This window comes from Ursus americanus, chromosome 1 (genome assembly GCF_024610735.1).
Source record: "Ursus americanus isolate L20-20 chromosome 1, mUrsAme1.1.p, whole genome shotgun sequence".
Taxonomy (NCBI): Eukaryota; Metazoa; Chordata; class Mammalia; order Carnivora; family Ursidae; genus Ursus; species Ursus americanus.
Genome location: NC_142127.1, coordinates 34,047,176 through 34,062,024, shown reverse-complemented (window position 1 = coordinate 34,062,024; position 14,849 = coordinate 34,047,176). Strand labels below are relative to the sequence as shown.

Here is a 14,849-nt window from a genome sequence, read left to right as displayed (position 1 = left end):
GTATGTGTGATGCCATCCAGATTCTTCCACCGTCTCCATCTTCCAGTAAAGCTCTTTCCACGTGGTGAGTGAAGGGGGAACAAACACAGATTCCCCCTCTAGGCCCACACTCACATCTTACCAGCTCAACGACTGTAGCAGAAAGAAACCGTCTTCCTGGGTGAACTTCCTGAACAAACCTCAGACACTGGGGTGGATGCAGGAAGAAGGGTGTCCTCGGTCACTGCCATCCTTGTCGTGAGAGGGAGAGAACAAAGGCAAGTAGAGTCAGTTCTGTTCAATCACAAGCCCATGAGTCCTCACATAAGAGATTCTGTTATCAGAAGAAGCAACAGGCTGCTAGATGCCCTAACCTGACTCTCACCCAGTTCAAAGGAACCAACACCAGCCAGCCAGTGGTAGCGCCAAGTCATTAGGCCCCTATCTCCTGACTCCTAACTTAGTATGCTTTTAAAAACTATTTTTTCTATCAACTGTCTTCAGCACGACTCAGAAGCCTTTTCCCATTTCTTTCACTACGCTGTGTGTGTGCTGATGTGGCTCCCTGTGCCCCAGATAATAGCCTGGATTTCTGGGGCACGCAGTGATATGAATTTCGACCAGTCATCTGACATCTCCATTTGTTTATGAAAATAAAATCATTTGCCCTCCCTAGACCTGGCTAGGCATAAAAATGTCCTTGAGATGGTAAATTTTATGGTAACAAAATCTTTAATATGATCAATTATTAAACAAAATGAAGCAGATGTATTTGCTGCAGGACTTCTCTCCTAAGCTTTCTGACTTTCCATGAGATAGATAAAATATTTAGCATTTCCAAGTTGATGTGAAAAACTCACTTTGATGGACTCTCTCTCATGACCCATCTTCCTTGGAAAGGCTGCTGCTCTGTAAGTACATAGGAGATACATGTATATAGATACTTATATATATATATAGAGAGAGAGAGAGAGAGAGAGATATCTATATATATCTATATATATCTATATAGATATATCTATATATCTATATATATATTTAACCTTTCTTTGAATCCTTCTTTATTCTGTTCCTCAATTGTTCCTTATCTGAATTCATCTTAACCCAGAGGGTTGGCTTAGCTTCCTTATCTGCATAGAAACTGAAGCATCATTGTTCATTTCTTCGGATTTCCAGCTGCTTTGCCTGTTCCACCCTTCTGACTTGGTGAAATTACCCAGCAGACTAGCTGCTCTGCAGGTGTCCTCTCCGCACTATGAGACCTGTACTTGTGGGCCTCCTCATTCTTATTCACAAGTGGGGAGGGGAGCTGATGGTGTGTTTGAGAGAGGAAATCTGTCAACCATCAAGACTAGTGTTTAGAAGATTGTTTCTCACACAGCTCATCACAATAGGTAAGCTCATCTCATCTTCAGGCTTCCAACTATGAAAGCCTGAATCTTAGGATGGGAAGCACAATGCTCTCAGTAGAGGATCTCTGCTGATGCAACCTACATAACAGCCTCTAAGGCACATTTGTACAAATAGAAGACCACTCCCCCCTATTTTTTCTTTCTTTCTTTCTTTCTTTCTTTCTTTCTTTCTTTCTTTCTTTCTTTCTTTCTTTCTATCCTCTTTTTCTTGGCATGGTAGCCCTTCTATATTTTGATTATGTCTTTTTCAGGAAATGATAACTTCAAAAAAAATTAAAATTCTCAATAGTTAAAATTCTAAACCACTGTGCTCTAGACATTTGATTTACTTTATGGTCAATCCTTGACTAATTGTTTTATATCCAACAGCCTGATTACCCAGTTTTTGCTCAGTGATAGTTTTTCTAAGCCACTTTTGGCTGATTTATAATTTCCTGAGTTGGTATTTGGTGTGTAATCTTTTTACACCCTAACATTTCACCATTGTGGCACACTTCATTACATGGTGGTCTGCAAAATCTTGTTCTCACTATGACATAGTAAACCATGTACTACCCTGGTTTATCTGAAAAGAGATCTCCAGGCCTATTTGGATTTTATTTTTAAGAAAAGTAAATATCTAAGTTTCTAAAAATATTTTCTCAATGAATAATTCATTTTGAAGTGTTCTTTTATTAAAATTCTCTAACATTTAGATGATTTATTAGTAGAAACTTTAAGGGATGCCAAAGCAATTAACCCTGGTAAACATAAGATATATCACTTTATTTATTTATTTATTTATTTATTTATTTATTTATTTATTTATTTATTTGGCAGAGAGAGAGAGAGAGCACAAGCAGGGGAGCAGCAGGTAGAGGGAGAGGGAGAAGCAGACTCCCCACTCAGCAGGGAGCCCAATGTGGGGCTTGATCCCAGGACCCTGGAATCATGACCTGAGCCGAAGGCAGATGCCCAACTGACTGAGTCACCCAGGGGCCCTAAGATGTATCACTTCAAAACAATAATATATAAAGAACCCAATAGTAATACTGAAAATTTGAAAATTTACAATTGAAATGTATTCTCCATTTTAAAGGAGAATTTACTGAAGGATTCATTCAGCTTTGGAATAAACATCTACTTTAAAATTAAAGTAAACCCATATCTACCTTTTGTATGAGATTGCACACCTCAAATATTATAATACAGAGATTAAATTACACTGAATTCTTCGCATTTGTTAAATGTATTTTCATTCCCCAACAACATACTTCCCTTGTACAAAGCAAAGACTTCACTGACTATTGAAATAAAGAAAAGCTATTCAAAGGATGAACCTTCACTTTTTGATATGGAGTTTCATTTCATGCTTAATGTGCTGTATAGAGGAAAAAAAGAAAATATTAACAGTGTTCCATGATTCAATGATTTTTGAGATAAAAATATTTTCAATTTATAATTCTGTGGATTCAGAAAGAGTGCTTAGACAGTGGATAAATGCTATAAGAAAGGCTTTATGACCACCAAGGGCATTGTCTTCTTAGAGTGTGGGTTACCTGTCATGTATCAGTCACTTAAGAAAGGTTGAATAAAGTTACAAATTTTTAATATTTCCATGTTTCAATGAAATGATATGCCAGAATATTAATTAGGCCATTCTCTAAGCCCATCTGACTTTCCTCTATTCTATGTTTTCAATTAATACATGAGAAGTTATTATTTTAAGAGAGATTTTGCTTCCACACCGATTCCCAAGCACTTAATCAGAATATAATATACTCCTATTTTCAATATTCTCCTCTTACTATTGTCTTCTAGTTGGATTGTATTATTGACATGGCTGATTTTCAAATTCTGTTCATAGAAACTTGGTAGGCATCAACAAATTCTTGTTGCTTACTGTCATCATCATCCATGATTGATAACTGCTAGTATTAAGCATAGTTAGTACTTCACACACACACAAATTCCTTACAACTCTAGAAGATACAATCATCTCACTCCCATAAACGAGAAAATAGAGGGACTGAGGGTTAGTAACTTATCCAAGGTCACATAGCTAAAATGTTCTTGTGCTAAGATGTGACCCCAGATCTGAGACATCACAAACCAAGAGCATTTCCACTATGCCATCCTGCTAACCTTCTGGCGTCAGATTGACAGTAGGGAAAGTTTCAAACTTTTTCACACACGGTGCTGTGTCATTAAAAACTTCGATCCACCCTACAGCGTTGAGTAATGATTTCGCATGGAGGAGATGCAAAGCAATTTATCATTTTGGTAGATTCAGAGTTTGCTAGTAGCAGACGGTTCTAGGAGGTGGGAATGTGGATTTTAGGAGGCAATTCAAAATGAGCCTCAACTTGTCCAATTACATAGCCCTCTTACTCGAAAATGAATAGAGATTTTAAAAAATTGTTTTCTCCTTGAATTCTATAATTGTAAAGGTCTCTAGTGTTTACTTATGTTGCTTAAACAATTTTTTTCTTGAAACTCTGCTTACAATGGAGTTTTGACTAAAATATTGTATTCTAAAACATTGGGGCTTATTTGCATAATGTCAACAAATATCCTTTAATGTTAAAAGACATTTTTATAGACTGTTTTTGCTTATAAAATGATAATTTACTTTATGGAGGTCTTACTATATATTTGTCCCCTTTCTAGGCACTTCCCATGTATTGGATTGCACAGTCTTTACTTTCTCATTTATGAGGAAATTGAAAAGCAGAGGGAGAATATATTGACTGACTAAATCTGGATACCAAAGTTTCTGAGACACTTGAGTAATGATCTGATTTTAACAAGATAAAATTTAACCTGGGAAAATACAAGGTCCTATACTTGGGTCTAAAACAGCTGTGCAAGTATCGAATGGGGAAAATGTGGTATAGCAACAGAACGTAAATACCAAAGACGTAGACTTTTGTTCAGGAAGCTCTAGATGAGTCAGTGGAATATGGAGATAGCCAAAAACGGGTGAACCTAGCCTGCACGGATGGAAGCAAAGACTCTTGCACGGGCAAGCCAGAGGCCAGCTCTCTTCTGTTTCTTGATTATTCCAATTTAAAGTGGTTCTGGTCCTAATACCATATTTTTTAAAAGTTGTAAACAAATCAGTGTATTCAAAGAAAGCAACTATACTGGCAAGGGTTCTAAAACCATGTTAAATGAAAAACGGTCAAAAGAGTAGCAGTGTTTACAACTGAAGGAAAGGAAAAAAAAAATAAGCCTCTGGTTTAACAGAATAGCCACACTCCAATGTTTGAGGACTGCCACAAACAGGAGGGATTACATTTGTTTACTCTACACCCAAGTAGGAAAAGTGGCAACAGTGAGTAGCGCAAGCTACACACAGAGAGGATTCAACTCTTAACCAGCAAGATTTTTCTAGTAGCCGGAGCCATACAAATATGAAGTGAACTGCCTTTGGAGAGAATAAGTTTCCTGTTTCTGGATGCCCATTCAGCAGGAATGCTACAGAGGAGATTCAGGAATCAGACAGACTAACTCTTTGAGGTGCCTTCTCATCCTGTGCTTTCATTATTCTTGACTCTTCCCCTTTGTATGGGAGACCGCAGGCACCTGGCGGGCTGCTCTGCTGTCTGGCGGAAGCAGCAGCAGCCTGCTCAGGGACTTGGGAGTTGCAGGGTTTTGGCAGAAGTAGCAAGACCTGGGGTACAAATCAGAAGGCTGAGTCCACCTTTCTCACTCACACGCCTGGCTTTTCTTACAACTCCATTGTGCTAAAATTATCTTCTATTACAGCTTGGCCATAAATATGGTAAGTTCCTGATCTCACTTCTAAAGGGACCACTCCTAATTGGTTTGTCCAGAAGTTACAGTCAAAATGACTTTGAAATTATTTTTCTGAGGCAGGTGCAGACACAGCCTCTCAGCTTTCTCCAAGTTCAAAGGCTAGTTCTTACATTAAGCTGCCTGCCTCTAAAGGAAAATTAAGCTAGCTTGGGGGCACCTATTTATCCAAAACAAAAGAATCCCTGAGGTACAGACTCATGGATTTAACAGGATTTTGTTTCCTTACTATATGGCTAAAAGGAGTTAATGGATAAATCATTCTTTCTAATGCAGCACAAGATGTGGTCTCTGCCGCACTAAATAATCAGATATAAGAAACACTGCATTGTTTCTGGGAAAGAAAACTTAATACCTTCATGTCTCAAGGCTTGAGAACACACATAGAATCCAAGCCTGTAATTATAGCATTGTGTTTCAGATTCTGCATAGCACTGCAAAGAACACAGTCCCTGATCTGAAGGATAGGAAGTTTTTGCCAGTGTGCTGTCAGAATTTCAAAGTATCTTTCCATGATACTATAGTTTAGCTCCTAAGGAAAAAAAAATTAATTAGTTTTCCAACAAGAGTAATGTTTTAGTCTAGACTTCTCTCCAGATGGCAGAGGCTTTCTTAGTACACACAGACACATTGGAGACACGAAGACCACCTTTCTGAAAGCAGATTGACTCTGTTCATCTCGCTGGAAAGAGATGAGGTAGTAAGTTTCACTGAGCAGGCGACCGTGCATTCGTCCTGCATCGAAATCAGTCCTGTTGGAATTGTATCACTGTGCTGCTTATCTCTGATCCCTAGGAGCCTCAGACATAGGCTTGACAGTAGGTAAATATCTCCTTTGGGAAAAGTTTACAATACTCCCCACATATCATCTGCTTTTTTTAATCATTTATTTCAATAAGGTAAATGTTATACACTTAACATTGGTAAAATGTCTTCTTAATGGTTTTATGTTTTATAATAAAAGGAGAAAGTTGTGAAATCGTAAGACATGAGTTGTCTATGTTTCTAGGTGACACTGCTCTTAAACAAAACCCACCTTGTTATCAAAAATATCCTGACCTAATTCCATGGGATCGTGTGACTTCACAGTCCTGCATCCCAAAGTCACTGTAATTGGCATTGTCATCTTAGGATCTTGCTTAAATATTACTTGCTATAATATAATTTCATGTCCTGTCCTCAGAGTGGCCTTTATTTTGAAACTCTGCCAAGAACACCATCATCTGGGTGTTAAGAGTTTGATTAAACATAGCCCCAAAGAATGTCTTTCAAAGGATACATTTCACCTGGTTTCCATTTATAAGACACAAAGTAGCATATGCTTTGAAATGACAATAAATCACCTTTAAATTTAGACTTAAAAATAACAAATTATTCGGTCTGAAAATCTGAGCGGGGAGAGGAATACTTCCTAGAAGGAATCTTGTGGCTTATCTACATCATATATCTCTGGGGCACCTGGTCCATGGTAGTTGGTAGGAGAGGACCCCAAAAGTCTAACTAACATAGCTCAGTTCTGCTGAATCTTTGGACCTTAACCAAAGGCTCATTTCTGCCCAGTTTCTGAGCAGATTAGAGAGTATAATAGTAGCTTCCAGGGGACCAGCTGGTGGGATCTGATTGATCTTACAATATCTGGCATGCTCAACACCTTGACAATCTTTTGTCCAAAGAACCACAGCCTTTCCTCTGAAGCCCACTTGTCTAGTTTACAGAGCTGGCTTCTGTCTGTATGTCTTGTCTTCTGACCCTGTTACCCTGCCAAAACTTTCCTCTCTCAGGGAACTGAAACTTTGTTTGGATATACTCATAGTTGTTGCTAGGAGCATCTAGAATGTGATGCCACCCACCTCATCACAAAGAGCATAATATTGCTCTGAAACTACTCTTATGTCTCAACAATGACAGCACAAGCTTTGGGCTACTCACAACCATTGGGCTCAAGCTTAAGTTAACCATACTCCTAAGCTATTTGGGTGAATGCTGGAGCCCCCCATTTTGGAGTCCACATTGCGGTGGAGTTAGCTTCTCAACTCTGGTCACTTGTTTTCCATTCCTTTCCCATTCCCCTGATGTGCTAGGAAGACACAGTATGCTTTCAGCCCAGGCTTTATTTGTTACGGTATGCTGGTCAATATAAATTTTTTATAAAAAGTATAGATAAAAGGCTGAGAGCTACACCTATTCAAGTCAACTGTACATTTCTGCCACTTCCTCTACCTGCATATCCAGTGAGATCGTAGGCAACTAACAAAGTGTTCAGAGAGAGGCTAAGTGTTCAAACACAGAGACCAGGAAGATGATTTAAGATGCTATTTTGGTCCTGAATTTGAGAAGCCCTGAATACAGCCACTCCTTTGATACACACTTGAATTTTGGGTGGGTCAGCTAATAAAAGCTCTTAAAAACATTACTAAGATACCATTACATTGTTCTTCACTATGTAATGCTCCCACTATACTTGAGGGCAAGGTTAAATTACTTTTTAAATTATTTATCATTCTGTACCCACTGGTTCACTCATCTTTCTTATTATGTAGATTAAATCAGGAGTTGATCTTATGTGGAAGAAATTCCTAGAAGTAAAGAAGATGAGGCTATAAATCGTATTTTTTAGAGAAACTTCTTTCCTCAAGATATTTAAGAGCAAAAAACAATCTTCTGTGTAGAAATATTTTATTAAATTTTATGTGAGTCAGGAGAGTGAATCATAAGATTTCTGCAAAACCTTTCTAGTATCCTATGAAAGATACAGCTTCTATTTCCATGCCAGTGATTAGGAATTATGGTTTCATGTGACAACATTCTGGCTTAGCCTATTTATGAGCCAGGACCATAGGGAATGCTCCGTCTCTTTCATATTTACAGATAAATATGCCAACCTCCATTTTTTTTTTATTGCAAGATAAGTCTTTTGAACAGTGACAAATATTAAATCCCTTTGGGAATGGAGGCTCAGTAGTGTGGCTCAGTGAGTCTAATTTGGATTCCATTTTCTTTGATTCTAGGGAATTGGGAAGGTGAGTGTGAAATTACTTTGATTCCTGACACCAGTTGCATAGATTTATTTCAGTGATTGATTAAAAGATCACATGGTTTTGCTAAGCACTGCAACCCTGCATCAATCTTCAGGAGAGCTGAAACTGCCATTGATTCTGCCCTGCTGTCTTAGGAAGGAAATTCTGAAAGACTGCATCCAGCCCTTAATAGGCATCAGCCGAGTTAATAGTTGCTTCAATTGCTGAGCAATGGTGGGGCATGAAAAGAAGCAGGTCCTACACATTTCACAGTGTTCTTTAAACAGAAATCCTTCATCTACTTTATTTGGCCCATCAATTTAAATTTAGATGCAGAAAATATGAGTGATTACTGCAGCCAAAAATTAAAGGGATGCTTACTTTGGAAACATTTAACCTTGAACAAATAATTCAACATTTCTTTTACCCCACTATTTGATGTATGGGAGTGTGTGTCAATTATTATTTTCTTTGTTATTTTTAATTATAAAAGTGTGCACCATTGTAAAGATTCAACATAACAGAGAAGTTTATAAGGAAAAAAGTGAAAAGCTCCACCTGCGCCCTAAACATTCTCAGGGGGTGGGGTAACAGTAAGGGTTTGGGATTTTAAAAAAGTGGAAGAAGACAAATACCATATGATTTCACTTATGTGTGGAATTTAAGAAACAAAACAAGCGAGGGGAAGAGAGGGAGAGAGACAGAGACAGAGAGAGAAAGAGACAAGCCAAGAAACAGATTCTTCACTATAGAGCACAAACTGATGGTTACCAGAGAGGAGGGGGTGGGGGATGGGTGACATAGCTGATGGGGATTAAGGAGGGCACTTGTCCTGGTGAGCACTGGGTGTTGTATGAAATTGTGGAATCATTTTTGGTACACCTGAAACTAATATAACACTATTTTAAGTGTATCGGAATTAAAAACGAAAGAAGGAAGGAAGGAAGGAAGGAAGGAAGGAAGGAAGGAAGGAAGGAAGGAAGGAGGGAAGGAAAGAAAAGGGAGGGGAGGAAGGGGGAAAGGAAGGAGGGAAGGAAGGAAGGCAGGAAGAAATGAAAATGAGAGAAGACAGAGATTCAGGTAATGGCAGGTATACATTTCCCTATACAAACTCAAGCATGCAGAAAATGGTAATTTTCTTTTTCTACAACCACTTGGCATGTAGTTGGAGCTCCCATGCTATTGAATCAGTTCTTCCCCTTGATGACACCCTACCTCCTTCCTCAGAGTTGGGCACATGGTTGTGAGCCTACAAAGTGCCAAGGCATCTTGTTCTCATCCTTATCCTCCCATTGTGGCATCTACTGAGATGAGTCTTATCTAATAGGATCCTGGGTGGTAGATTCATCGAAGTCCCTCCCTGCAGAGGCTCTGAAAGTCAGATGACTTCTGACATCAAGTTCATGCTATCCTTGGACTAATAAGAACTACTGTGAATGTCCCCTGGGTGTACAGGATTCCTACCACAGTTCCTGCACCACCCTGGAACTCCTGACTTCATGAAGCTGACTCAGACTCATCTCCACAGACACACCACACAGCCAGCTCTCTGCAGAGAGGCCCAGTCCTCCTTTCAGTTCTTCAAATCCTCCAGCAGGCTGTCACCACTCTACCCTGGTCTTCATCTGGCTTTTCTCCAGGATGGATGAAGGATGGGATTCAGAGTCTCTTCCTCACAAACCCCCTTCTATCAACATTTCATTGCTTACCCCTCAACTGTTCTCCTTCCTCTTTGATGGGGGCAGTGATGGAAGGTGGCATCCTCTGACCTCATGGTGTTTTCCTCCAAATCTCTTCTCCGGGCCTGCATCGTTTCCATTTCTTCCTGCATAGTGATCTTGTGAAATTCAAAATCAACTACTTCTTTTTCCCTCTTCTCTTTGCTATATCGTCACTTTTGAGAGGCAGGAAGGAAAAGAGAGCAGCTGATTAGAGGAGGGGCTAAGGCATATAGGAAAATATGGTGAAGGGTAAACACCTGATAAAAGTATTAATATAATTCATGAATTAAATATTAAATATTTTAGAATATTTTGAAAGGTATATACAGCACACTCTGCCACATAAACAGTGGATTTTCTGTTTCTTTTAATTTTTTGTAAAACATAAGATCATGTTAAGTTCATGGAGAGGATTCTGCGACTTACTCTGCTTCCCTTAAGTAGTACATTATGGGTATCCTTCAAGGGCAGTTGATACAAATCAATCCGAAATTTAAAAGCAGCTGCTGAAAATGATGTACCCATGGCTGAAATCAAGCCAATACATAGCAGTGCTCTTTGTGCTCATTATTTATGGTCCATGTCCATTCTGATTAATTCATTCTACGTGGTCAGCACCCATGTTGTACTGTCGTTTATCTTTGTGTTCACTCGTCCTACTGTCACCTTTGGATGTTACCGTAACTTATGAACTCCATAGACACTTAGGTTGTTTCTAATCTTTTGTGATTTAAGCAACATTGCAGTGAACATCTTTGTACATATTTCTGCAGGCATCTTCATGGTATTTCTACTGCACAGCTATCTGAAAGTGGGATAATTGGGCTGAAATGTATGAACATTTAAAATCTTCCAACGTTTTTACCAGTTATACACCTACCAAAAGTATGCATATGTCCTTTTACCACACCCTTGTGAGCACTGAATATTATATATATTTTTTAATTTTCACCAATTTCTCCTGGTCTATCATTTACTTATGTGTCTTGCCCCATACACAAAGTTTATTTTCCTAAAAGGTCATACCCATTTATCTATTCCTTTTTAACTATTGCATTTCCTGTGTTAGAAAGCCTTCCACTTTATTTTTTTTAAGACTTATTTATTTATTTTAGAGAGAGAGAGCAGAGGGAAGGGCAGGGGGAGAGGGAGTGAGAGAGAATCTTAAGCAGACTCCTCACTGACTGCAGAGCCTGACTTGGGGCTCGATCTCACGACCCTGAGATCATGACCTGAGCTGAAATCAAGAGTCAGGCACTTACCCAACTGAGCCACCCAGATGCCCCAAAAGCCTTGCATTTAAACTTTATTTTAATATTTAGTTCTTACATTTAGATATCTAATTTTTATAGAATTTCTTTGGACATAATGTGAAGTAGAATGCTAACATGTTTTCCTCAAATTATCCCAACGGCTTTTCAAATCATATGCTATTTTCACAATGGATTTGAAATAATAATTAGCATTTATTCTTCCAATTGAATCTGTTTATTTAAGAAAAATACCAAAATGTTTAAATTACTGTAACTACTTCTTATACTCTGATATGTGTTAGGGCCAGTCAGAATTCATTTCTTTTTTCCAAATATTCTTGGCAATTCCAGAGTATTTTCCCTTAGATTGAACTTTAGAATCCATTTTTTAAAAAAGATTTTATTTATTTATTTGAGAGAGAGAGAGAGAGACAGTGAGCAAGAGAGAGCCCAAGCCAGGCGCAGAGGCAGAGGGAGAACCAGGCTCCCTGCTAAGCAGGGAGCCTGATGCAGGACTCGATCCCAGGACCCTGGGATCATTACCTGAGCCGAAGGCAGACATTTAATTGACTGAGCCACCCAGGTGCCCCTAGAATCCATTTTTTACGATTATACTGAAGTCATAGAACAAATTTTAGGCATGTCTACATTTTTTCAACGCTTGAGAGCGGCATAAATAATAATTACCTCCTCCTTGAAGACTGGGACAAAATTCACCATAAAACCATTGGTGTCAAGTGCCTTTGGAGATGGAGGATAGCTATGTTTTGTTTATTCACTCCTATGTCCTTTTTATTTTATATATTTAAATGTATTCATTTTAATTTTAAAATTGTTATATGATACAATAAATTTTCTTCTGATTATCACGTTTTTGCAACTAGTATAATATGCTTACATATTCCATACATTCAGTTTTGTGATTTCATCTGTAACTTAAGATTTAAGAAATTGATGTATGCATTTTCTAAGTAATTAGATAACTTATTACTATACTGTCTAGTTATTTTATTCTCCACACAATACGGCTTTAATATCTAGTTTTAGGAAGTTACTGGAATTTCTGTTACCCTAGCATTTGAAAAACTTCTATAAAAATCACAAAGTCATTAGCAAATGATGTGAAGTCTCTGCTTACTGGGTTTGACGTTGCATGTGAGTGTGTCTGTGTATGTATAACCAGCTCTAGGAGTTTTAGGTTAAAGGCTCCTAGAATTACTGTTATTTCAATTTCTACTTGTATTTCTGTCAGTTTGTACTATATTTACATTTATCTTATTTATTAGGTATATGCAAGATTTGCTCTTAATCAATATAAACTATTCCTTTTTATTTACAAATAATTTTTTCCTTAAGTTCCATTCCATACAACTTTCATATTTCCATCCTTAATTTGTCTCTTGGCATTTGTCTGTTACATTTTTTCCATTTTTCTCTTTTCAACATATCTTTGTGTTTTGCCACACTCTTCTTCTAGACTTCCAAAGTCAGGTCCGTATAAAATTCCAAAGACAGAGTGATGTTAATCTACCAAAGTTGCTTCTTGCACACTTTCTCCACAAATTTCCTAATGAGTTTTATAAAACCTCACATCAATTAGTATTTATTTCACACCGAATCTAAACCAGCAGTATTCTCGTTGTGACACAAGATGCAGCATGAGATGGAGGGAGGCAGTGGAGCTGGTAAATCAGCTCATGTGGACAGCATGACTCTTGATTTGAAGGCATATTATCTCCTATAGAAACAGAAAAAAACAAGTAAATGCCAATAGGATGGAACTTGTCATTTGTGTGATATTCAAAGAAGGAAGATAATGCTTACTAGAATAGTGGGAGCAAACTTCATGTATCTTTTTAGTGCATGAAAGGAGGGCCATTTTAGTTTTTTATTGGGGAATAGCATAAATAAAAAACATTTATTCAACTACCCATTCAATTCAACAAACACTGATTGAGCAACTACTTTTCCAAGAATTGAAAAGGGTGTTGGAAATATAATAGTGTACAAAAATGGCTCCATAAAATGAAGCTACAAGTCTATCACGACATTATATCACCTGAGTGGGTACACAATTACTTCCTATAAACAAGAAATGAAGGGTTGGATTACTGACAGCAGGAAAGTTGAGTTGGGGGGGCTAGGAAAGGCTTTCCCAAAGTAAGAATATTAAACTGAGGTCAAAAGAAAGAGCAGGTTATAACCATCCAAGACAGTTGGAAGGAGTTTATTACACAGAAGGAACAATGTGTGCAAAGGCCCTGTGGCAAGAGAAATTTGGCTTGTTTTGCCTCTCTTTGAAGCTAGAATGAAAAGAGAAAGGGGTCATAGGACTTGAGAAGTAGTAGGAGGTACACTACAGCTGGTTGAGGTAGGCCCTTTAGGTCAGGTTAGAGATTTTGTTCCTTGTCGTTAAAGTGATAGGAAACCGCCTGCCTTGGAAGCCAGCACCACTGGCATGTCTTACCAGGCCAGCGTGAACGCCCTGCATGACTGGTGGAGCAATTCAAGCTGGAGACTAGCGTAGAGAGGATCAAGGTCTTGCAGGCCTCTGCAGAGCTTCAATATTACTGCATGCAGAGTGCCTGCAAGGAGGCCCCGCTGGTAGGCGTTCCAGCTGGAAGCAAACCCTTCTGGAAGCCCAGATCCTGTGCTTTATTCTAAAGGCTGCAGGGAAGAAGTTCGCTGAGGAATGCTTTTAAGCGCAAAGTGATGAATAACTGCCTCCAAGTCTTCAGAAAACACTTTTCTCCAGCCAAAAGACTAGTAGATATTTCAGACCTTTCCTGTGGCCTGGTCCTATAATCAAAATTCTATGGAAATTGGTGACTTTCTACTCAGGGCAACTGGGTGAAGGGGTAGACTTTAAATAATAATGGCCTGATTCTTTTGGTAAAGTGCTTTTTTATTTAAGACAAACAAAAATGTTACCACCAAATACACCTCTTTCATAAGCAAATTACTAGTGTTTCTATACCTGGAATATTATGTTTGTTTTATTTACTGGATGTTTATATTTGGGAAAGGAAAACATCTTTGTTTGTTAAAAAACTGAATATTTGTAACTTGTTGTTTCTAAAATTTTTATACCATAATAAAACTTGTTCTTTTCTCATGAATTTACATCATCTAAATGAAGACAAGCAAGTATAAAACTGAGGGAAGAATAGGCTTTATTAATCAAATGATGTCTTGATTTTTCTAAATGAGATGATTGTTTTATTTCTAACACTAAACACGGGTGATGTTTCTTAGCAAACTTGTTTGGAAAGATCGACATTGTGTTGTGTATGAGATTGCCCCATCCTCTGTATGAAGCTGACTTGGCCTTCGTCTTTTTAAGATCCTCTGTAGTAGTGTTGTACTAAAAAAACAAAAAACTAAACAAAACAAAAAAACCCCACACAAGAACAACAAAAACACCACACCCCCCCAAAAACACAAAAAACCCTACATTATTTTAAGTATTTAAAAAAATGTTTAAATCTGATCTTCAGAACATTACAAATGATTAAAAACAAAATAATGTGAAAAAAGTAATAAAATTAAGTGATAGGAAACCACTACTAAAATATTTAAATAGAGTAAGGATTTGAGTTGGTCATGTGGGGCATTTTAGGAGGCTCTCCCTCGCTGGAGCTGGAGGGAGTCTCCCTGACTCGCCCTCTG

At 38.1% G+C, this 14,849-nt stretch overlaps 1 pseudogene; it reads left to right on the top strand.

Moving 5' to 3' along the window:
- The first annotated feature begins 13,638 nt into the window (after window positions 1-13,638).
- Window positions 13,639-13,844, top strand: LOC148110734 (guanine nucleotide-binding protein G(I)/G(S)/G(O) subunit gamma-10 pseudogene; annotated as a pseudogene).
- The last annotated feature ends 1,005 nt before the right edge of the window (window positions 13,845-14,849 follow it).